The 22,842-nt window shown below is 42.1% G+C and overlaps 1 protein-coding gene across 1 annotated transcript in view; it reads left to right on the top strand.

The window, feature by feature from the left end:
• Positions 1 to 22,842, top strand: part of PPP1R14A (protein phosphatase 1 regulatory inhibitor subunit 14A) — a gene marked incomplete in the record, with an annotated part of 636,488 nt that overhangs the window by 268,841 nt on the left and 344,805 nt on the right.

Here is a 22,842-nt window from a genome sequence, read left to right as displayed (position 1 = left end):
GTATTCTGGGCACGTCAGGAGTTATTCTGTATTCCATATAGTCTACCAGCTTGGAGTTGTAAAAAATGGGGTTTTACTTATCCTTGTACCTGGCTACTATTTTCACTTTGCCAATTGTTTATAAGAACTAGAACACCTAGCAGTGCACCAGACCCAGGAGTCGCCTTCTATGTTTAGCGATAGGCATTAAATTATATTAACCTTGTCAGTGAATTTTTCTTTTTATGAAACGAGTAGCAGGACAGAGCAGTAGTGCATCCGTTATGGTTCTCATCAGGGTGGGCTCCTTCTACCACTGTTGGCCTTACAGTGAGGACTCAGTACTCATGGGATTTTACCTTGTCAGTGAATTTTTCTTTATAAAACGAGTAGCAGGATGGAGCAGTAGTGCGTCCGTTATGGTTCTCATCAGGGTGGGTTCCTTCTACCACTGCTGGCCTTACAGGGAGGGATCAGTACTCAAGAGATTTCACCACGCCACGAGCAGCTTACTGGGTCCAGATGCATGTAGATGTTCAGTTAAGGGCAGTGTTGGAGGGATGGAGTTCCAGATTTTAGAGATGTGGGAGAAATAGAGAGAGTTGCTAGCAGAGTTTTTTGATTTAACTTGTAGTGTGTGTATATATGTATGTATGTATATATGTGTGTGTGTGTGTATATATATATATATATATATATATATATATATATATATATATATATATATATATATATATATATAAAATTAGATCCTGGAGTTAGTATATGTAGTTGGGGGGGGGGGGGGTGTAGCCGCCCAGCTGTTTTTGGTGTTAAACTGTTAGCTTTCAGTAAAATGAGATTCATAAATATCAAAGGTAAGTAGGTGAGGGGGTACACACCCACACCCCCTAAAGTGGGGGGCTGTTCCCCCTCCCCTAACTATATATACTAACTCATGGATCACACTACAGTGGGGGAAAAAGGTATATACATTTTAATTACCCAACACTGCTTACATTCAGTGAAATGAGTTTTCAATGATTTGAGCTTTCAGCAATGTTTTTGAAGGTGAACTGAAATTCTGTGAAATAAGTTTTAGTGAATCAAAGTAGACCCATATATATATATATATATATATATATATATATATATATATATATATATATATATATATATATATATTTTTTTTTTTTTTATCTACTGAGTGAAGAAGCCTGCTTGGTGGGTAGTGTTGAAGGATGCGAGTTCAGTTAGGCTATGGGGTGGGTAGTAGGAGGCATATTGTGGGATGTGCAGAAATGAGGGCATCAGCGCTGAAGCCAACGTAGCTCCAATCCCGGAGAAGGACTAGTATAATAGATTACAGTGGTTTGGTCACGGATGGAGGAAAGCAGAAGACAATTTTGTTAAAGAAGATTTCTGAGAAGCAGAAAGAAGACTAGGAGAGCAGGGCATCCAGCCAGGAGATGGATTGTGTGAGAGAAGACCTGTGACAGTCGAGGCACTACTGTCAGTGTAGATCCAAGAGTGGCTGTAAATAGAAAGATGTGGCAAAGACACTCCAGCCCAATGCAAAATAGAGGAAACCGGGGGGTTTATGATGATGACCATGTTTTGTGACTAGGGCATCATCTTAACATATCATTTATTTATGGGAGTTCATAAGTCCTCACTTGGGGATGTATGAGCACTTTTGTAAAGATTTACATCTTTACTGCTTTATGTTCTCAGTTTCATTTTTGACTCTGTTGTGTATGTTAACATTACCTGAATATGCATTTATTGCTTTAAGCCTGTAAGTAAATTAAATAATGTAATGTTAATGTACCAAGTTGTATGCTTACAGTATTGTACTGTAACCTGGAAATCTGTGGTTAGGTTGCTCATAAAGTGAATGACCATGAGAGAAGCAAAATATAATGCTTAATATGGAATGCTAGGAGAAATACAAAAACACAGCAGCATTTGTAAATAGGTTAAAAAAATTTGTAGGTCATAAATAAAAACTACTTCATGAATATAATAGTTCAAAATAAAGAAAGTAGAAGTAGAGAAAAGAGAAACTAAATGAACTTCAGTCAAACCAAAGCTGATGTCTGTGATGGGACACAAAGTAATATGATGGAAGCACAACAGTACATATAAATAGATAATTTTTTGTAGGTCCTAAAACCTAATATGTGAATAAAAAAAAGTAAGTAATATGATTTATAGCCTGATATTGTATTGCATACTTTAACCAAGGAAAATAATTAGCGAATTTTGCCCATCAGTCATTCGTTTATACTGAAGCATACAGAAAGGTGCCTTTTGAAGTAATGGAGGATGATTTAAAGGTTTCTCATAGATTTGTAAGGGTAGTTTCTGCGAGGAGGTCTTTGTCCTTGTTGGAGGACACAGTTTGTCACTTTGTTGATGGTACTAAATATGATAAAAATGTAATCTACTAATGGTACTACAATATTAGGTGGAGAGGGTAGGAAAGAACACGTGTGAGATACAGATTGCTCAGTAACTTGTAAGGAGTGGACTTTGTATCTAGTACTTCATAGAACAGCAAGAGGTGGTGAGACAGTAGTGACCAAGTAATGTTATCGGTTTCATGTTAATGTAGTATTGTGCATTTCCTGCAGAGAGACCGATACAGCAACAGACTTGTTAACAGCTGTTTGAGGTAATTTGCAACTGCAAGCAAAGGAATAATAGATGAGCCATATTAAATTTGATGAAGAAAATCCCATTTAAAAAGTGACAATCTAGCACTGTTAATAAGAAAGCTAGAAATGGAACAGGCAGCTTTAAATTGTCTGGATATTTTAGTAATGAGTTGTCCAGGTGGTGACAGAATGAGAGGGTTTGATTAAGCTCGAGCCCAGACTAAAAGTATTTGACTTTTACTGTGTGAAGCTTACATACTAGTAGGAGATGCGTGCCAGTAAGGTGGTTAATTTGAGTATTTTTGCTGTGGTGGTAAATAGCATTGCTTTATTTTGTGGGAGGTTGGCAGTATGTTTCCAGGTCAGGGCCAAGTTCATTGGCAAGATTTGTAGATGAGTGATTGCTTCTAAGAAGCACAAGGCCATCTATGAAAAAAAGATGCAATTGAGACTAGAGTGGACAAGAGAGAGACTGAGTTTAAAAAAAAAGTAGCTCTGAAACAGTGTTGTAGGGGCCAAGTTGTAGAGCAAAAAAGGAAGAGCAGACAAGAAATAATACCATTCAGTGAGACAGTTTGCTTCTTTCATAGCTGGGTGCTCACAGGGTATTTTATCTGTGATGAATACTTCCTGGGGACTTCCTCTTGGCTGTTATTCACAGTGAATATAAATCCAGCTGAAGATATCAGGAGGTTGGGCTTTAAGGTATGTCTACTGTTTGCCATTCAGTAGGTGTACACATCAAATTACTACTGTCCCCACTGTGGTTTCTCTGTCAGAGTGCTTGTCTATTGATGGGCTTAACACCTAAAAACTAGGCATTATACATATTTACACCATCATTAAAATATCAGATGTTATGCAGTCCAATCTTGCCTTCATTCTTACCCGTGGGTTCGGCTCTTACTCGGCCATACTCTACCTCAAAGTCTTCAATTGGCTCGTGGCTAAGTGGTATCCCATCATGCAACAGGTGTATTCCCCAAATCTCATTTGCTGCTCGTTACACTCAGACGTGGTGGTGTTGTTTTTGGTCGTGGCTAAGTATACTGTTTATAAACTTTTTATACTCTTTTGACTTGTTGCTCAAAAAAAGCTATTTTCATAGCTCTGTGTGTGTGTGGTAGTGGTGTTTTACTGCCTTTGTTTTGTTTCTCTTGCTGTTTTTGTGGCCTTGTCCTTGTCCGTTTTGGTATCCCGTTCATTTCCTTTCTCCCCACGGGCTAGGCCCATTTCAGTTAGAGGACCTAGTCCTCCCCATTGTTTCTGTGTGGTCTTTGGTTTGGTGCTCCTTCTGTTAGCATTTAGTGTTGTTGTGTCTGGCTAGTGGTGCCATCCTGCCTTTGTTTCCCCGGGGTAGGCCCATTTAAGTTAGAGGACCTAGTCCTCCCTGTAGTCTTTTCCCGCTGGTTACTAGGACATTTTAGAGGCTCTGTTTCTCATGCGGGGTTTAGTTAGCTCTAGTGTGTGTGTAAGTATTGCTTTGTATTGCTTTGTACCTGTGTGTGTTCTCCTTTTCAGCATGTCCAAGGATTCTAAGGAACACAGGCCTTTGGGCTTTAAAAAGTGTGTTGAATGCAATAATAAAATGTCTTTGACTGATGGGGCACTCTGTGTGCGTGTACTGCTTGGGGGCTATTCACCTCCAGGAGTCCTGCTTGTTTTGTCATTTTCATTTCCCGTGTACTAGAGGAGAGGAAGAACATGCTCATTTTGAAAGGACTGCTTAAACACTCCTTCAAGGAAGACTTGGCTAAGTCTTCTAGTGCAATATCCTCTCCAGCTAAACAGGACAAAAAGACTTCTAAGAAGCGCTCTCTGGCTCCATGCTTCTTCGGAGCCGTCAGAGAAAGTTGCTAGAACAGCTTCTCCTTCGGTTCCATTGCCCTCGGTGCCAACAGAAGGTAGTGTCTTGACTAAGTCCGTATCTTTTCCCAGCCTTTCGGAGCTGGTCACGGATATTTTGGTTTGGAGCCAGTCTCCAGTTATTCGACCTGTTTCTCCTTCACGCAAGTCCCCTTCTGTAGGGAGATCCAGATCTCCAACAATATCCCCCAGGTCTTCCAGGACCCTTTCCAATGAGAACGTTGATAGGGTGATGAAGAAACTGCTTCAGTCATCGGTGTTGGCCAAATTGTTTTCGGCTCCGACCCAGTCGGCTCCAGAGCCTATGGCCTCTTCATTCTTTGTTGTTCCTCCTCTGAGCCTTTCTCGGCCTTCAGAGCCAGAGTTGTCAGTTCCATCGGGTGCCATTAGGTCTGTTCCAGTAGCCTCGCCTGGTCTCTTGGTTCCGATTTCCACTCCAACCCAGTCGACTCCATCCACGGGGTTGAGGGTCGGACCCAAGGGGGAGGGCTCAGATCGATCTTCATCAGTTCCAAGCCTTCCTCTCGGTGCTTCGGCTCAAGTGAACTTGGACCTGACATCTGCTTCGGATCTCTTTGCCGAGGTGTACTACTGTTTCTACTACAGTTAGTCAGCCTTTGGAGCCGGGGGGATCAGCCTTCGAGGTTATGTGGAGCATGCTGGCCAGGTCGTCAGCTGCATCCTACAGTACCAATACTTTGCCCCTTCCAGCACCAGTGTCAATTTCGGATCACCCTCTATCCATGGGCAGTGGAGACCCCAAGCCTTAGGATCTCCATGAGCGGTCCCCAACTTTCTGACATCTCCCCAGAGTTTTTGCCTGAGGAGCCCGCCAGAAAGATTGTGAGAAGAAACACCTCGACTCCCCGGATGAGTCTCTCACATCGGACACTGACCTCAAGTAGTCAAGAGGGGTCCCCCAAGTCATTTTCTGAAGATATCTCTTTTTCAGATATCTTGGAGATCTTGAAGCAAAGAGGCGGCTGGCCCTCCAAATACCCTTCTGATGAGGAGTCTGTTACTGAAGGCTTGCGGGTCTCAACCCTCCACCTCTTTGGTTTCTCCTCCTTTTGATGAGCTACTAGATCTTGTCTGTTGAAAGGTGTGGGAAACTCCTGACACTGTGGAACCGGTCTCTAGGAGACCCAGTAAGTTTTTGACTGCCCCTACTGACGAGGAATATCCAACTATAGGCGTTCCAGTAGGTGCCATGGTGGTGGCAGCAGCAACCAAGAAGGAACTTGCTGAAACTTAGTCTACTGTCCATCTGCCTAACGAGGAGTCCCAGGCTATGGACAGGTATGGGAAGAATGTGTTTACCTCAGCGGCCTTTACACTGCGGTCGCTGAACTACTTGTCTCATTTTACAAGGCTCGAGAGAGATCTCCTAAAAGAGCTAGGAGACTCTCTACAGGGTAACATTTCTGATGCTGTGGCACAGAAGGTCAATGCACAGATTTCTACCCTAAATTCCCTTACTAACTCCTCCATGAGGCTGACCTCATACACAGCCAAGGGAGCGAGTAGGGCAGCGGGTTCCAGAGTCACACTCCTTGATGTGCCTGTGCAATTTCGCGGAGGCCTTCAAGTCTACGTTCACCACCGTCCCCTCTGATGGTTCATCGTTGTTCGTAACGAAGGTGAAGGACACACTCACTATGTGCGAGCAGGAAGGAAAAACCCTATCTGTTGTGGGAGTGCATTTTTCCATGCCTTCTAGACCTTACCCCAAGGGCCAGAACGGTGGGAAAATGTGGTTCAGGAAGTCACAGAGGTTTTTTCAGGGTGCACAAAGTGATTCCCCCTCCGGAGGCAGGGGAGGGGATGGGAATTAAGGTAGACTCTGCCCTAGAGGCACAGGAGGCCTGCGTAACCAGGGGGACTGCGATTCCTTTCATGGTTCTCCCTACCAGTGTTCCTGAAGGAAGGCCCAACTGTGCGTCTGGAGCCGGTCGGGGGTCGCATTTCTTTATACCCAGAAGCCTGGCAAGACATCACCCAAGATAAGTGGGTATTAAAGATAATTTCCAGAGGTTATCATATTCCCTTCTCTTCTCCTCCCCCTCCAACCAAGAGAATCCCATGCGTTCCACCCAGTCACAGGGATTCCGCGACTTTAAAAATAAAAAAGTTGCTTTCAAAGGGAGCCATCCAGCTTGTCCCCGCAGATCAAGTAGGATTAGGGACTTGCTCCAGATTCTTTTTGGTGCCGAAAAGAACAGGGGACTGGAGACCCATCTTGGATCTCAGCCGATTGAACCTTCATGTACAAAAGTCCATGTTCCGCATGGTCACCTTACAGTCAATACTCCCTCTGTTAGGGAAAGATGTGTGGATGTGCTCCATCGACCTCAAAGATGCTTACTACCATATCAAGATGGACAGGGCATTGAGAAGTCATCTACACTTCCGGCTGGGAGACTGTCATTTTCAGTTTTGTGCTCTGCCCTTTGGTCTCACCCATGGCCCCCAGGGTGTTCACCAAATGCATGGCAGTGGTAACGGCTCACTTGAGACGTCAAGGATTCCAAGTGTTTCCGTACCTGGATGACTGGCTTCTTTGTGCCACCACCAGGTATCTACTGTTGCAGACCAGGGAAGCCACCATTACACTGTGCCAAAGGTTAGGAAGTACTCTAAAGTGGAAAAAATCTGCCTTGTTGCCCTCGCAGCATGTCACCTTTATCGGCGCTGAACTAGATACAGCGCTCATGAGGGCTTTCTTACCAGAAGAGAGAATTCAGGCTCTACAACAGCAGGTCTATGCCTTACTACCATTGAGGAAGGTCAAGGCAAAAGTGGTCTTCAAGTTATTAGGGACCATGGCTGCCACGATCATGCTAGTTCCCCTTGCCAGACTACAAATGGGGGTTCTTCAGTGGCTGCTTTTCACCCAGTGGTCACTACAGCATCTTCCACTCTCCCATTCTATTCTGATTACGGACACGTGCAAGCAGGATCTATGCTGGTGACTTCAGGCCAGCAATCTCAACGTGGGCAAGCCTTTTGCCCCATCTTCTCCAGTTGCCACTGTGACCACGGATGCCTTCTAGATCGGGTGGGGGTCATTATCTCCGCAGGACTGTTCAAGGCACATGGCAGGATCACGAGACCCATTTGCATATCAGTGTCTTGGAGATGAGAGCAGTGCTGTTAGCATTGCAAGCACTTCAAAGCTTTCTCCCTCTAGGGATGATTGCAATCCACTCAGACAACATGTCAGTGGTATGGTATCTGAACAAACAGGGAGGAACCAAATCATACCCCCCTTTGCAGAGAGGCACTTCAAGTTTGGCAGTGGGCGGTGTCTTCCCAACGCTTTCTAGTTGCAACGCATATACCGGGGAAGTCCAACATGATTGCCGACAGGCTGAGCAGAGCTATCCTAATGCCTCATTAGTGGTCCCTGAACAATTATGTTGCGGAGAAGATATTCCACAGATGGGGTCAGCCTTGCTGCAATCTATTTGCCAGCCACCTCAATGCCAAATGCAGCAGCTACTTCACCCTTATCCCCCTGGAGGGGGAGGCACCCAGGGATGCTCTGGTTCACGATTGGCCCTCCGGTCTTCTCTGCACCTTTCCACCTTTACCTCTGATATCAAAGGTCATTCAGAAAGCACAGTCTTTGGGAAGCAAAATGATCCTCATTGACCCACACTGGCCTCGTCAGATTTGGTTTCCCTTTCTTCAACTCTTTCTAATGGACAAGCCCTGGATTCTGGACCCAGCTCCAGATCTGCTGACTCGTATGTCAGGACAGTTCCATCCCGACCCTCAAGTTGACAGCTTGGCTGCTCCAGTTCCATCCTTAGTCAGGCTTCATGATTTTTCCCCGGAAGTGGTCCATATTCTATCATCTTCCCACAAGCCTTCTACCAGGAAGATTTATTCCAGTAAGTGGAAGAGATTTTCTATTTGGGCCCATGAGAGAAATATTGATCCTTATACAGCGCCTGTTTTGGCAATATTGGAATTTCTTTCTCAACTGTTCAGTCAGGGGTCAGCTACAGCAACCATTAAAGTGCAACTGGCAGTGATTTCTACCTTTCACGTTGCTAATGAGCCCAACCTTATGGCTCATAGGCTTTGTAGGGCTTTTCTGAAAGGGACATTGTTACTCCGACCTCCAGTCTTTGATCCAGTGATGCCATGGGACCTCAATTTTGTATTACAGAAGCTCACATCAACTCCCTCTGAGCCCGCAGCTACGTGTAACATTAAATTCTTGTCATGGAAGACCGTATTCTTGGTAGCCATAACTTCAGCTAGGCGGGTCTCTGAACTCCAAGCATTATCGATTAGGCCACCTTATTTGGTGTTTCACAAAGATAGGGTCTCCTTAAGAACCAACCCTTCTTTTGTTCCAAAGGTTGCCTCTGTTGTCAATATCAACCAATCCATTGAGTTGCCTGTGTTTTTTCCTGAATTCTCTAACGAGGCAGAATTTAAGTTTCATGAGCTAGATATTCATAGACAATTGTGTTTCTATTTACATAGGACAAAAGATTTCAGGAAATCAGATCAAATGTTTGTCTCATTTTCAGACACTAGACTTGGGGTTCCTGTTTCTAAGGTAACCTTGTCTCACTGGATCTCTGATTTGCTTCTCATTTATTTGTTTCCAGTGGCAAAGAATTACCCTTTAAAGTGAAGGCTCATTCTACACAATCTGTGGCTACCTCAACTGCGTTTCAGGCTAGGATGTCTATGGATGATATTTGTGCTGCAGCAACATGGGCTTCGCCTCATACCTTTATTAGTCACTACAAATTAGATCTGGTCTCTAGAGGCAGATCTTCCTTTGGTTCCACAGTGCTCAAGAGTATTTTTCACTGAGCCACCCAAGATCAAGGTGCTAGGGATGTTGTCCCATGGGTAAGAATGAAGGCGAGATTGGACTACATAACATCAAGAAGTTATGTACTCACCATAACGTTCAATGTATATCGTCCATCTCACCTTACATTCTTACTAACCCTCCCTCCTTCCCCCTCCTGGAGGACCTGGAGGTATAGTTTCTAGGTGTCAGTAGTCCTTTCTGTTGGGGTTGTTCTTCTCGGTGTATATGTGCATGAGCTTGCAGCAAACAAGATCTGGGGAATAGACCTGTTGCATGATGGGATACCTCTTAGCCACGATCCAGTTGACTTCGAGCTAGAGTATGGCAGAGTCGGAGCCGAGGTTCGGCTCCGAACCCATGGGTAAGAATGTAAGGCGAGATGGACTACATACATCGAAGTTATGGTGAGTACATAACTTTTTGTTTTAACATGATAGCAGCAGGAATACATACATGATCAAAAATTTAACAACTGAGATGCATCTAAAAGCAGAAGTAGTGCCTCAGAGATTAATGAATAAACATACAGGAAGAATTTTGTTTATGTATTTAGCATTTATTTTCTTGCTTATTTTTTGACTGGGTTAGTCCCATTAGGCTAGGCTTACTCAAGGATATCAACAACATTTGAAATTGAAGGACCAATTGTCCATGTTGGATGTGGTTAATCACTTCATGAAATACATTTGTTAGAAAATATACCAAATGGGTAATTCATAAAACATTTTTCTACATGGGTGGCAGTCCCCCCACCCAACACCCCTTGTACATAGGGAGCTGCTTCCTACAACCCACTAACTTAACCAGAGTTTTGCCAACTTCAGAGTTAAGTTAAAAGAAGCTGACAAATTGCATGCTATGCCTATCACCCTAGACCAGACTGGCTTTAGTTAGTAGGTCTTCAATGTATTACCAGGTCCTATTCTCAGTTTTGTCAGAATATCGCTCAGATTTTATTCATTTTTCATCAGAGAACATTAGGATGGTCATCCGTGTCCTGGTTTCACTGCACTTTGACTAGTATGTTTAAGAAATAATCCACAACTGTGCATAGGTATATCATGATTTACCCATGGTTGGAGTGGTTTGATCATAAGGGCGAAGCCTGAGTTATTAAACAAAACTGACCTTGGGTAAATCCTGATGCTCCCATGCACAAGAGTGCATTATTGCTGTTATACAGTGACATTATTTAAGAAAGGAATTCCTTACCTTTCATAAATGAATTTGTACTTTTCATAAATGAATTTGTACGAGGGCACTGTAATGTTCCTCCATATTCTTCCTTGTTTGCTGATGTGCATGTTTATGGACCTTGCATTCCCATGCTTGCACAGTACAGCAGTGTAGTGCCGGAGAAGTAATGGAAAAAAGAATCTCCGTTGCTTTTTTTTTTTCTTTCCTGCCAACATACTGTTAATGCAAAGAATCTGCACAACGTCCAATGTAATAGAGGGACAAAGTTCCAATAATAGGGATAGATTTTAAATATTGCTATTATAAATTTAGACATTTCCTGGAATAATAAGTTTTGTGATAGCATGCATTTTTGGAAGGATATGAAACCTGAACCTAAAATGTCTGTTAATTATTCAATCCCCAGTAGCTTGCCAAAAAATTCTGTTTTTGTGAAGAACAGACCAAAACTGAGGCAAAAATCTATTTATTTGAGAGATACAGTCGTCTGATTAAATGTTGAAGGGCAATGCAGAAATAGAAGGAAAATCAGGTACATGTCTGATTTAGTTTTGCAGAACGTAGATGAATTTTTTGTATTTTGCTTTGTCCTCTAAGCACATGCCGGTAGAAAAGTCTGACTGCTCAATGGTACTTAAGTGTCCAGACTTTCTTCTGTTGGTATATGCTCAGTTGGGCTGTCCAATCAGCATGCTTGTTTTTGAATGGCAGTGAATCATTATTGTATAATTCCTGTTATCTGGCACAGCCTAACATTAATAAAATGGTCATCTGGCATGCACAGAACTCCACAGCCAGACATTTAGATGGCTTTTCAGTCCTGTTTGTATCAGCCCGTCCCATGGTGCATGCTGGAGACTTGGAGGTTAATGCATAAGGTGTGTAGAGAAATTTCAAGTTCATTAGCAGAGCTATGCCAACTGCTAAAGAATTTCTATTTGAGGGTACTGAGATTGTCTTTATATATTTTTTTTAATATTTTCCATTATTTCCATAGTAAATGTGGTAGTTGCAGCCTTGGGTTAGCAAAGCATATTACATTTGCATGTTTACATTTGTTTACAATAACATCTGGGCAAAAAAATAAATAAATAAAAAATTCAGCAGAGTCCTGCAGAAATTAAAAAAAAAAAAAAAGATTGAGGCAATGTGAATGAAGTAAACATCTAAGAAATAAGAATTTAATAAGTCAAATTATTGACTGTAAGCTAGGAGCAGTGATTGAAACCCAAATAACTTAGTCATCCTGCATTAAGGTTAGTCTGAGAGGTTTCCCTTATCTGGCATACAAAGAAACATCCTCCAAACCCATTGCTGATGGATTTACTGCACATCAGCAAATCAAATGGTATAAGAAATACTCTTGTCTAGGGACAAGATCAACAGAACAGTTTGGAGGGGCAGGTATATTTTCCAAAGGATACTGCTGCTGTGGGACATTCCCCAGCTACATAAAACTGTCCATCCCTGTCCATTTTCACGTGCAGCTTACATCTGTGGATGGGAAACAGAAAATGTACCCCATTTGAACTGCTAATGGACAGAGGCAGATCCTAATTGCTTTATCCTATGCATGGGTCCCCTCAAAGTATCTGGCATGATTCCAGTTCAGTTATTGACAATGGGATGGGTAACACAAGTCTATAACAAAATTGGATAGGTTATTTCAAGCACAAAAAGGGAAACTGGCTAGCTTAAATGGCACACACTAGCCTAGTACTTGCCTATGAAGCTATGAATTTAAAAGTCAACATAAACCTAGACATTTTACAGAACAGAAAGCAACTGAGAAGACATCAGTCTTGTATGAATAAGGATGTGCAGTGAAGTTGGGATGAAATATTTTTACTATTTGTTTACTGGGACAATCCAGCTGAGCACAATGTCCCCTTTCATTGGAGGCCCAGGGAGAAGAGCTCCACACACGCACAAAAACCCCCCAAAAAACAAAGCACATTAAATCTACAAAGGTTACAGTAAGAAGAGTAATACAAGTCTAATAAAAACATTACAAATAAATAATGGTTAATGTTTAGAAGACAAAAGGTGTATGTTACAGCATTGAGTAGGTAGTCATAACTATTAAACCAAAAGAGAAAATAAATTATTTTGAACAGTAAAATCAACTAAGTAGATCTGTTTCAGTATAGAAATACCTTATCTGCATGGTACTTGTCAGAGACAAGTCTAAAGGCCTTAAATAATCAGCAAGAGGAGAGAAGGGAGTAATTGTGTGAGCGATCTACAAAAAACAAGTACAATACAGTGCCCCGTTATTAATAGAGAGAAGAAAGAATAGATTAAGCCTGCGCTGCAGACACCACTGCAGGGGCAGTGCAGTGGTTATTGTCACCTCACAGCAAGAGGTTCTCCGGTTTGATTCTTGGCTGGGATGCCTTATGTGCTGAGTCTGCATGCCCAACCTGCGTGCTCATGGGCTCCCTCTGGGTACTCTGCTTTCCTTCCATATTCCAAAGACATGTGTCTGGAGCATTTCTCCCCAAGCCTCTGCTGAAAGTGGGCTGTGTCCTATTTGAACTTTCTCAGTCAACAAATGTTGAATAATTAATAAATGGAAGGGAGTACTGACAGAGAATGATTACTTTGTGGGAATCTGAAAAATCAGAAGAGTTTTAATGAGAGAGAGAGAACATTTGGAGAGTTGGCCTTTAATTTGGTGGTACAAGAGTAGAGAACTGAATATTCCCTTTCGTACCTTTTTGTATACAAGGTTCAGATGAGGAATATAATTTTCTTTTTTCCATTGAGTAGATGATATTTTGCTTGATCTCTGATGCGATGATCTGATACTGCAGACATTCCCCACTGGTGACTAGTGTCATAAATGATAGAATTTCCATTAAGAGTATTTAGATAAGTAGGCCCTCAGTGGCTAAAACTATTTGATCGCCTCCATGTTGTGTTTCTGGGGTGTGTCACTTTTCTAAAGTTGTATAACGGCACATATTGAAGATGCACTCACTTATGCAGCTCCATCTTACCAGCAACTTCTGCAGACTGGATAAAATGTTATCAAAACTTTGATTAAGATGGCCTTTTCCAAGCAGAGGGGCTTGCAGCACAGTCATGAATATATCTGGCTACGAAATCAACTTTGTCAGAACCATGTGTTGCATTTTCACAAATCTTCATAAACTGCCTGTTGGTCCTTGGTCCAACTTAAAACATATACCAAGTTCTGCAAATGTGTTGCTTTCTCAGAATTATACTGTATGAAAGCTGTTGTACAAAAATCATTTTTTCCTTTATTTTCCTTAAGTATTTTTTCTCATTTGTGTGTATTTAACATATATATTATGTTTATAAAATATTCTTACATTAATACTAAAGGTTTGTGACTGCTTTTATTTTTGTCTGAGGTAAAGGAATATAAAATATTCTCTTTTGGATCCTGACTTAATCGGGGGTATGTTTTAATGTAAGCAGAATAACAGGGGCCTAGACAGGACAGCTCCAGTGATGGCAGTCCTTACAGACATCAGTAAAGATTTTGAGTTGGTGTGTTTGGAGGTTAATCATTAGATGTTAAATCCTTCTCGGGTCCCTCCTAGTCTCATTGTAAACTGTTAATTTGCTATATGCAGATCTTAAAGCACAGATTTACACCAGTGAACCTTCCCTTTCCAACTCATTGTAACCAAGGTGACCAGACAAGAATGTATTCCCATGTTTCAAGTTATTATTCATATTAGCCAAAACCCAAGCTTATTTACCCACCAATTTTAGTTGCTCCATTGCCTCTGAAAAGGCTCAAGTCCCCTGCTCTGTACATCATTTGCAGATGACCGCATTATTTTGTTAGCACACCTAGTAAACAAAATTTATGAGCTATTGAGTTAAAACAACTGAGGCATGACTCCAAATAATAAGACCATTCTTTTTACATTCAGCAAATCCTGTCTAGGTATGCTTAAAAATTCTAATAGTCCTCATCACATTTCACTGCTATATGGGTACCAAACTTTCCCATTATTTTCAGAAATTGTAGACATCAGCATTTAGAGGATAAAATTAGTTACTGGATAACAGTCTTCCTCTATTCAAGTTAATTAAGTTGACATTACTTCCCAAAATTCTTTTTGTCAGACATCTCCACAGTCCGTTCCAAATATTTAGGTAAACTGCAAAGGCTCATCTTAAACCTTGTATATGATAGCAAATGACCTACAGAAAGAAAGCTTTTTGTACCAAGAGGTTGGAGGTAAAATATTACTGTGTACAATATCACTGGGATGATAATATCTTGGAGCAAGCTTAACTCCATGACCCATTTGAGTATGCTCCAAGTTCCAAATTATTTGCTGTTCCTTATAAAATCATAAAATATGTGATTCAGATGGGCTGGAATCCTGGTTAGAAAAATGGTTGCCATTTCTTAAACCTCTGTTATTGAAAATTAATTGGACACTGATGGAACAATAATCAGGCAGTGATCTTGCTGGTTCCTTTGCAGAAGACGAAAATCACAATCTGTCATGGGTTTCAGCCCATGTTGGGTGACCTTTGTGTTACATAGTGGATTAAGGCCATGAGCTGTTAATGAGCTACTGCTTGTCATTGGTTTGACTTCCTCAGTCTCCATTTGCTGTTGTGACTCTGAACTACTAGTTTCTTAAGTAGGCACTGCTCCCAAGTGGACCCTAAAAGCATTTATGTCTAGTGGGCTTACCTAATTAACAAAAAAAAAAGGATCCGTAGGGATAGATATACTTTTAATGGATTATTATACAAAGAATACTGTGTGCTATTCATCTTTTTCTTTAAAGATTGTTATACTATTGTTTATTTTTACTCAAGTTCGTAAAGATGAAATATTACTTTCATGATGGCTGCTGTACAGTGCATATCTTTGTATGAAAGATTGCTTCAGGAAGAAGAAATACTTTGTCATATTCAAATGCAAGTACTTTTTCGAATTTTCACCCTGGACCTGTTCATCAAGACCCTGATCATGTAGTTTAAACTGAGGCAGTGGAAATATGACTTTCCCAGAGGGTTGCCAGACATCCCTATTTGAGCGGGAGTGTCCCGGAATCATCAGCCTGATCCAGAGTCCCACACTGCCGGTTAAAATCCCGGAGAAACTGCCTCCACTTTGTTTTTTTTTTTGTTTTTTTAAAGGTGACTGTGCCTTCCGCTCGGAGTTAATGCTCCGTTGTAAATAGCAAAAACAGAATAAATAAACTTAATGCAAAGGAGCAAGACAATGAAGGAGTAAATATTTTCAAGTCCCATCCACAAATGCACTCGCAGAAATAATGTATTCCAACACTCTCGAGTAAAGAATGAACAAATGTAGTTTAATTGCAATGCAGGTTAGCGCTTTCGCTGGTTAGCTTCTTCAGACCATCCAGTCTGAGCTTGCCATAGTGCTGTCCTTCCAATAGTCGCACGAAACAGTGTCCGAAGTTAAACGGGCCTGGCATGCTGAAGGAATTGGACGTTTAACAACTTTGGACACTGTTTCGTGCAACTATTGGAAGGACAGCACTATGGCAAGCTCAGACTGGATGGTCTGAAGAAGCTAACCAGCGAAAGCGCTAACCTGCATTGCAATTAAACTACATTTGTTCATTCTTTACTCGAGAGTGTTGGAATACATTATTTCTGCGAGTGCATTTGTGGATGGGACTTGAAAATATTTACTCCTTCATTGTCTTGCTCCTTTGCATTAAGTTTTTTTTTTTTTTGATTGGCTCATATACAGGCATACATGCCAATCAATAAATCCCAAAACAGAGCTACTTCTGTTTAATGCAGAATTGCCTGGTGATCTGCTTTGAACAAAAGGGGGTCTGCTGTGCAATTTATTTGCGCATATACTGGCATACGGGCCAATCAAAAATCTCCAAACACGGAGCTACTTGTGTTTAATGCGGAACTCCTTGGTGTTCTGCATTAAAGACCTTTTTTGTCCCTACCTGTCCCATGAGAAATCTAGCATCCCTGCTTTCCCAGGAAATGATAATTTCAGTGTAGGCAGATGAGGCAAAACCCAAAAGTCCTGTCAGACAGCAGTTCCCAGGGCAAGATTCCTGCTGTGCAATAGACATAGTAAGATTAAAAGTACACACATACTCTGAAATCAGGGCAACTGGTCAAGTACCTCAGAAGGCCCCGAATAGAGATGGCCAAAACAGTAAAATGCAAAGAGTGGGGAGGGTTAGCTAAGGCCCAAGAGAAGTAGGGAAGAATGAAGACGGCCAGGAGCTGTTATTTGAATGGAACACTATTTCCTGTAAAGAACAGGAAGAACAAAAGTGGGGCTTGCTCTGACAGCTGTTTGAGGGTTGTAGGAAAACCTGTATGGAGATGGCAGGAGAGCCAGTTTTATCTCAGATTTTCAGTGCTCCCCTTCATGACAGAAAGACTGAAATTAAAAAAGAGCAGTGTGGATGATAAGGGGAACCTAGAGGGAGCAGGAAAACAGTGCAAGCGAAAGAAGGGGACGAAGTGGTGAAGAGGTAGTGCAGTCCAGCTGTTAGACGTCGGCAGTATGTGTAAGGGCAATAGACTAAGCAGCTAAGGGAAAAGACAGCAAAGATAAACTTGTTAGGTGTGTGTGGGCATGTGTGTGCATTGTACCTTTAAGAAGTATTTCAAGCTCAGCATATGCATATAAATAGCAAGCATGTGCTAACTTCTGTGCCATTTTGAGAGTGCAGCCAGAGAGTGAGCATGTATGAGTGTAATAGCTATTTTGTTTATAAGTTTATCAAAGTTAACGTTATTGAGCCTCAATCCTGTACATAATAAAGCTGCTTGAACCGAACCCAGAAAGACTTGTCTATTTTCTCCTGACTAGACGAGTGACATGGTGTCAGAACAGAGATTCCAGAGACTGCTTTTCAGAGCTATGAGGTGCAGAGTTAAAAGTGAAGGTAAACTAAGAGAAACAAGCATGAAAGAGCCAAAAATGAACCAAAGGTAATGAAAACTTGCATGAATGATTTTTTTTATTAAAAAAAAAAAAGATAAAATGGAGCATTACAAGGGCACAAACCGCATTATTAAATAAGCAAAAGGCACAAAACGTTTATTAAACAAAATGTTTACAATTAAGATATTTCATAAAATGATTATCAGAAAAGTACATAAGGGGTTTGGAATTACCTTGGAATTGCAAAACTAGCATGTTTAAAGCAAAACAGGCATGTTTAGAGAAAAACAAGGCCATTTTGGGCTAATTTCTCTTTCATTTCCCTGCTATAAAACTCGCATTTGCAAGGTTTTTGTGCTAGTATACAGCTCGGCAAGCTCCTGCCTGGTGCCCTGCAGAGTTTTACAGCAGCAGAGAGACAAAAGAGAGACTTTGGAGTGAAGTATCATTTTTCTGCATTTTCTTGCTGCCTTTAGCTAATTTCCCTAAAACACCAATTTTTTTTAGAGTTTCTGTGATTTAAAAAGCTTGTTTCAGCTACATATTGTACTTATTTTACTGCCTGCACTTTAACAAATTCGTTTTTGTGTTTAAATTACTGTTTAATTGCAGAGAAATGGACGAGTGTGTAGCCTACAACAGTTAGTGTTTTTTTGACTGTATCTGCTTTATTTTCTGAAGAAAAAAAAAATGTTTTCCCGCCTTTCTATAGTATAGTCCAGTTTTTAGGTTAGTGTTGAATTCAGGGCTGTGTTACAAGTTTCTGTGTTTGCCCATACCTTACTTGGATAGAAGGAAGTTTCTCTCTTCACTGTGAGAGAGGGAGCTTTGAGCAAACTATCTGTCCCTGGAGGAGTGGTTTCAGCCCAGAAATTAGTAGTTTATTGGCCATTTTGGGCTAATTTCTCTTTCATTTCCCTGCTCTAAAACCTGCATTTACGCAGTTTTGCACGCTGGGCAGCTAGGGTATAAATATTCCCAGCTCCACAAAGTCTACTCTTCATTTTTTCCCTTGGAACTAGACAAACTTTCAACTCTCAAACCATTCACTTCTCATCCCGGTACTTGCTCAAAACTCATAGCAAGCACTAAGAAACCTTAGCACTAGACCCCCCTATACTGTAGAGAAGGACAAGGCTCTCTATTCGACCTTACCAGCCAATCAGTAAAACAGTTCACTGTACCTATCCAGGCATGTCCAAAGGGCAATTTCAGGTGTACTCTCCAGTCCAACTGGTGAATCTTGGCATTTTGAGGCAATGTTGCAGTTGGCTCATGTACACTAGACAACCCTCTCCTCCTTCCACCAAACACTAAGACATGTGAGAGATGCAATTATACAGCCAAACTGGAGGCTAAGCTTTCTCAACCCAAGACTGGACCAGGCAGTCAAGAGGAGAAGGGAATTACTTGCATCACACCACCAGTCTCGCATAGACCTATGAAACCAGCACCGGCAAAAAACACACACAAATACATGAAAACATACTCGGAGGCTCTAAATAAAAATCTGCAAAAGCAACAGAGACCTCCAAAGCAGACATCCAAGCAACCTCCACCCCCCCCCAACACAAACCATGAAACACATACTTCACAAAACCAGTGTGCCACACATTCAAAGCCCTAAAGGCAAAATAACATACCAAACACACCTAGTAGTAGGTGATTGTATAGTCAGGCACACTGACATCCCACTCACTAGGCTGAACAAGGAGAAGGTTACTGTTAGCTGCCTGTCGGATGCCAGGATCCACCACATAAAACAAGCACTCAGGTCACTCCAGAACAAGTACAAATATGACTGTCATTGTCCATGTTGGTGTGAATGACCCGAGCCGTACCTCCCTGGACTACATGAAAAGAGACATGGAGGAGCTCTCTGATCATGTAGCCCAGGCCGGTATGACCCTGACCCTGAGTAGCATCCTGCCCTCGCCAAGAATGATACCACGGTATAAAGAAAAAAATATCAATTTCAACAATTGGCTAAGTTTCTGGTGTCATTCAAAGGGGATCTAGTGTCTGTCAGCCTGGGATGACATGCTCGACAAGCCGCACTGCTTCGCTATAAACTGCTTGCACCTGAAACACTTAGGCTTTCGAATACTGGCCAAGGCTCTTGCCACCCCTGTAGTGCCTTTTTTACGCAAGGCTCAAAAGACAAACCCACCGCCGTAAATAGCACAAGTAACAAAAAACTGAGGGTAATGCTACTCAATGCCAGAAGTCTAAACCTTAAAATGCACGCACTTGAGGCACTCCTCAGTATGGAGAAAATCGATATATGTGCAGTAACCGAAACCTAGTTTAAGGCTCCAGAGAGCACCCCAGCACTACCAGGCTATAATTCATGCCATACATTTCGGCCACAAAACCTGGACCGAAATGCAAAAGGCAGGGGAGTATCCATATTCATTAAGGATGCCCACACCTCCAGGTTAGTGGCACAGCACGATGCTTCAGAGATCATCCACGTGCAACTAACAACGGGCAAAACTGCTATTCAGATTATAGCTTGCTACAGATCACCCACCATGTCCCAGGACCCCCAGACTGCATTCCTGAAAACACTGGGAAAAATTAAAGGTCCTACCAAACCCCCTGATATTGGATGATTTCAATTACCCAAACATTAACTGGGAGAACTAAAGTACAAACTCCCTTGCCCAACATTTCCTAGAATTTATAAACTCAAACGCCCTGGATCAACTGGTCAACACCCCCACCGGAGGTGACAACATATTGGACCTGGTCATCACTAACATGGGTGACCGATGTTCCACACAGGAGGTCAACTCCTTGCTGGTTAGATCTGACCATAAACTAATCACTCTGGATATCCCCATTCTGCCACCACCCCTGATCAAAGAAACCACCATGAAAAACTTTTCAAAAGCAAACTTCCCGTTACTTAAGACCAAGGTGGGAAGTTTCAAATCCCCCATGCTAAAGGATAATGCTGTCCATGCTGCAAAATCCTTTACTAATGCACTGTACAGGCACCTACAAGAATGCATGGATCGTGCTATCCCAAACAAAACCAAGACTCACTCCTCCAAGAAAAGGAAACCAGTCTGGTGGACCCCTGCCATAAACAAGCTATACAATAGAAGGAGGAAACTAGTACAGAAAATAGTAAAATCCCAAGAAGGGAAGACCTCCAGTATCCGCAAGAAACTACGTTCCCTCATACAATCATCCATGGCTAGCTTAGAAAGAAATATTGCCATGGACTCCAAAGATAACCACAAGGCATTATTTAGCTATGTCAAGAATCTAAGTGGCAATTCTCAGATCTGCTCAGAGTTTGTGCAGAATGGCACAAAATACACTGAACTGACCGATATAGCCAACATCCTGGCAGACAGGCTCAGTGCAAACTTCACCCCCCTATCACCCCCAAAAGGGCCCATAACTAAACCAGAAGAATGTAGTGCCCCTGAAATCACAGAGACTCAGTTTAAAACAGCCCTCTCCAAGGCCAAAAACACAACATCAATGGGACCGGATAGTGTCCCAGGCTACGTCCTACATGAGCTCAAAGATGAACTAACCCTTCACCTAAACACACTGTTTAAACTCTGCCTCTCTACAGGCTATGTGCCCACTGAGTGGCACACAGCAGTGGTTATTCTGCTCCACAAAGGACCCCATTAACTGTCAACCTAAACACCTGACTAGCTTGGTCTGCAAAGCTATGGAGCACATCATCATGGATCTCATTAAGAGACATTAGAAACTTCCAAACACTGGACCCTACCCAGTTCGGCTTTAAGGGCAGATCATGCCTCCTAAACCTGGTGGACGACTTTGAGACAGTTACCAAGGCTATAGATGAGGGAAAGGTGGTCCACACAGCCTACCCAGACCTCGCAAAGGCCTTCAACACCATTCCCCTCTCGGGTATTATATACAAGCTCACCAGCCTGAACATAAATCCCTACGTCATGAGATGGGTTGCCAACTGGATCATGGACAGAATCCACATGGTAAGAGTTGCAGGAGCTAGGTCTGATTCTAAACCGGTTACAAGTGGTGTTCTCCAGGGCTGAGTCCTAGGATCCCTCCTGTTTGGCATACACTTCTCAGAGGTACAGGCAAGCACAGGAGGACTATGGCTGACCAAGTTCATGGACTACTGCAAACTAGGGACTATAATTGACTCTCCGTCTGACACAGACATCCTCCAAAAGGGTCTCACTGAGAGATACCTGGTGTCAAAACCATGGCCTCAAGCTAAATGCCAAAAAGTGCATAGTCATCCCCTTTTGGCAACAACAAAGTAGCCGCAAACTACCACATAGTTGGTAGCCCCCTAAATACGAAAGACTTAATAAGGGATCTGGGGACCCAAGTAGATAGTAACCTCTCCTTTGATAATCACATTGCCAAAGTGGTTAGAAAATCTTTCTATGTGGCCCACCTAATCACAAAAGGGTTTGCATCCTGATCGAAAGAGGTCATTGGGCCCCTCTACGCATCACTCATCAGACCCATCATAGAGTACAATGCCCCATTTGGGATGTACTTTACAAGACACCTGCAACAACTGGAAAGATCACAGAAGTACCTCACCAAGAGGATCACTGACCTCAAGCAGATGGCCTATGCAGCTCGACTGAAGAAACTCCAGCTGTACTCTGTTGCATACCGCCTACTCGGAGGTGATCTCTGCCTGACATACAAGGCCATGTCCAACCCAGAATTGATGGACATGCTCCAACAAAAGAAAACCCATATCCCCTCGAGCCACATACTCCAGGGATCTAAACTTCACCACAGCAATAAATATAATGTGCTGGAGGGATAGATTCCTCTTCCAGAGACTTCCCATGCTCTGGAACAAGATTCCAATCTACATTAGGCAGAGCTCCTTGCTAACCCTCTTCAAGAGAAACCTTGACGAGTGGATGGGGAAACGAAGTTTACCCAATGGATCACTTCAATGGCTCTGCTGGACAGAGGCACAGGGAACTAATCTAAGGGGGCGGCGAAAGCCAACACATTCCGACTAAGCTTATAAATGCCTTTGGGCAGATAGCCTAGTACCAACCTATGAAGAAAAGTATAATGGGTTTGGAAAAAGATTAAATGAGCAAAACAAATATAATAAAGGCAAAACGGACACATTAAGCATAAATAAAGCAAGGCGACTGCATATGTTTTGGCATAACTACTATTTTGTATTGTATTTAGGACATAGAGTTGTTCGAAGTATCTCAAAGTGTGTAAAAGTGCTTAGTTTGTGGTATTACTGTGCATTTATTCCGAAGACTTTGTGTGCAAAGTGCAACCATTTCTTGAAGTCAGTCAAAATACAGCCATTTCAAAAAGTTTCTTGTGCTGGTTCATAGGTAGGTACTAGGTTATTAGCCCTAGCGCCTATATAAGCCTAGTCAAAAAGGTACCCTGGCTTT

This window comes from Protopterus annectens, chromosome 1.part0, assembly GCF_019279795.1.
Source record: "Protopterus annectens isolate FY-2018-M chromosome 1.part0, PAN1.0, whole genome shotgun sequence".
Lineage (NCBI taxonomy): Eukaryota > Metazoa > Chordata > Ceratodontiformes > Protopteridae > Protopterus > Protopterus annectens.
The sequence above is the reverse complement of the archived record's forward strand: the minus strand, read 5'-3'. Positions and strand labels throughout refer to the sequence as shown.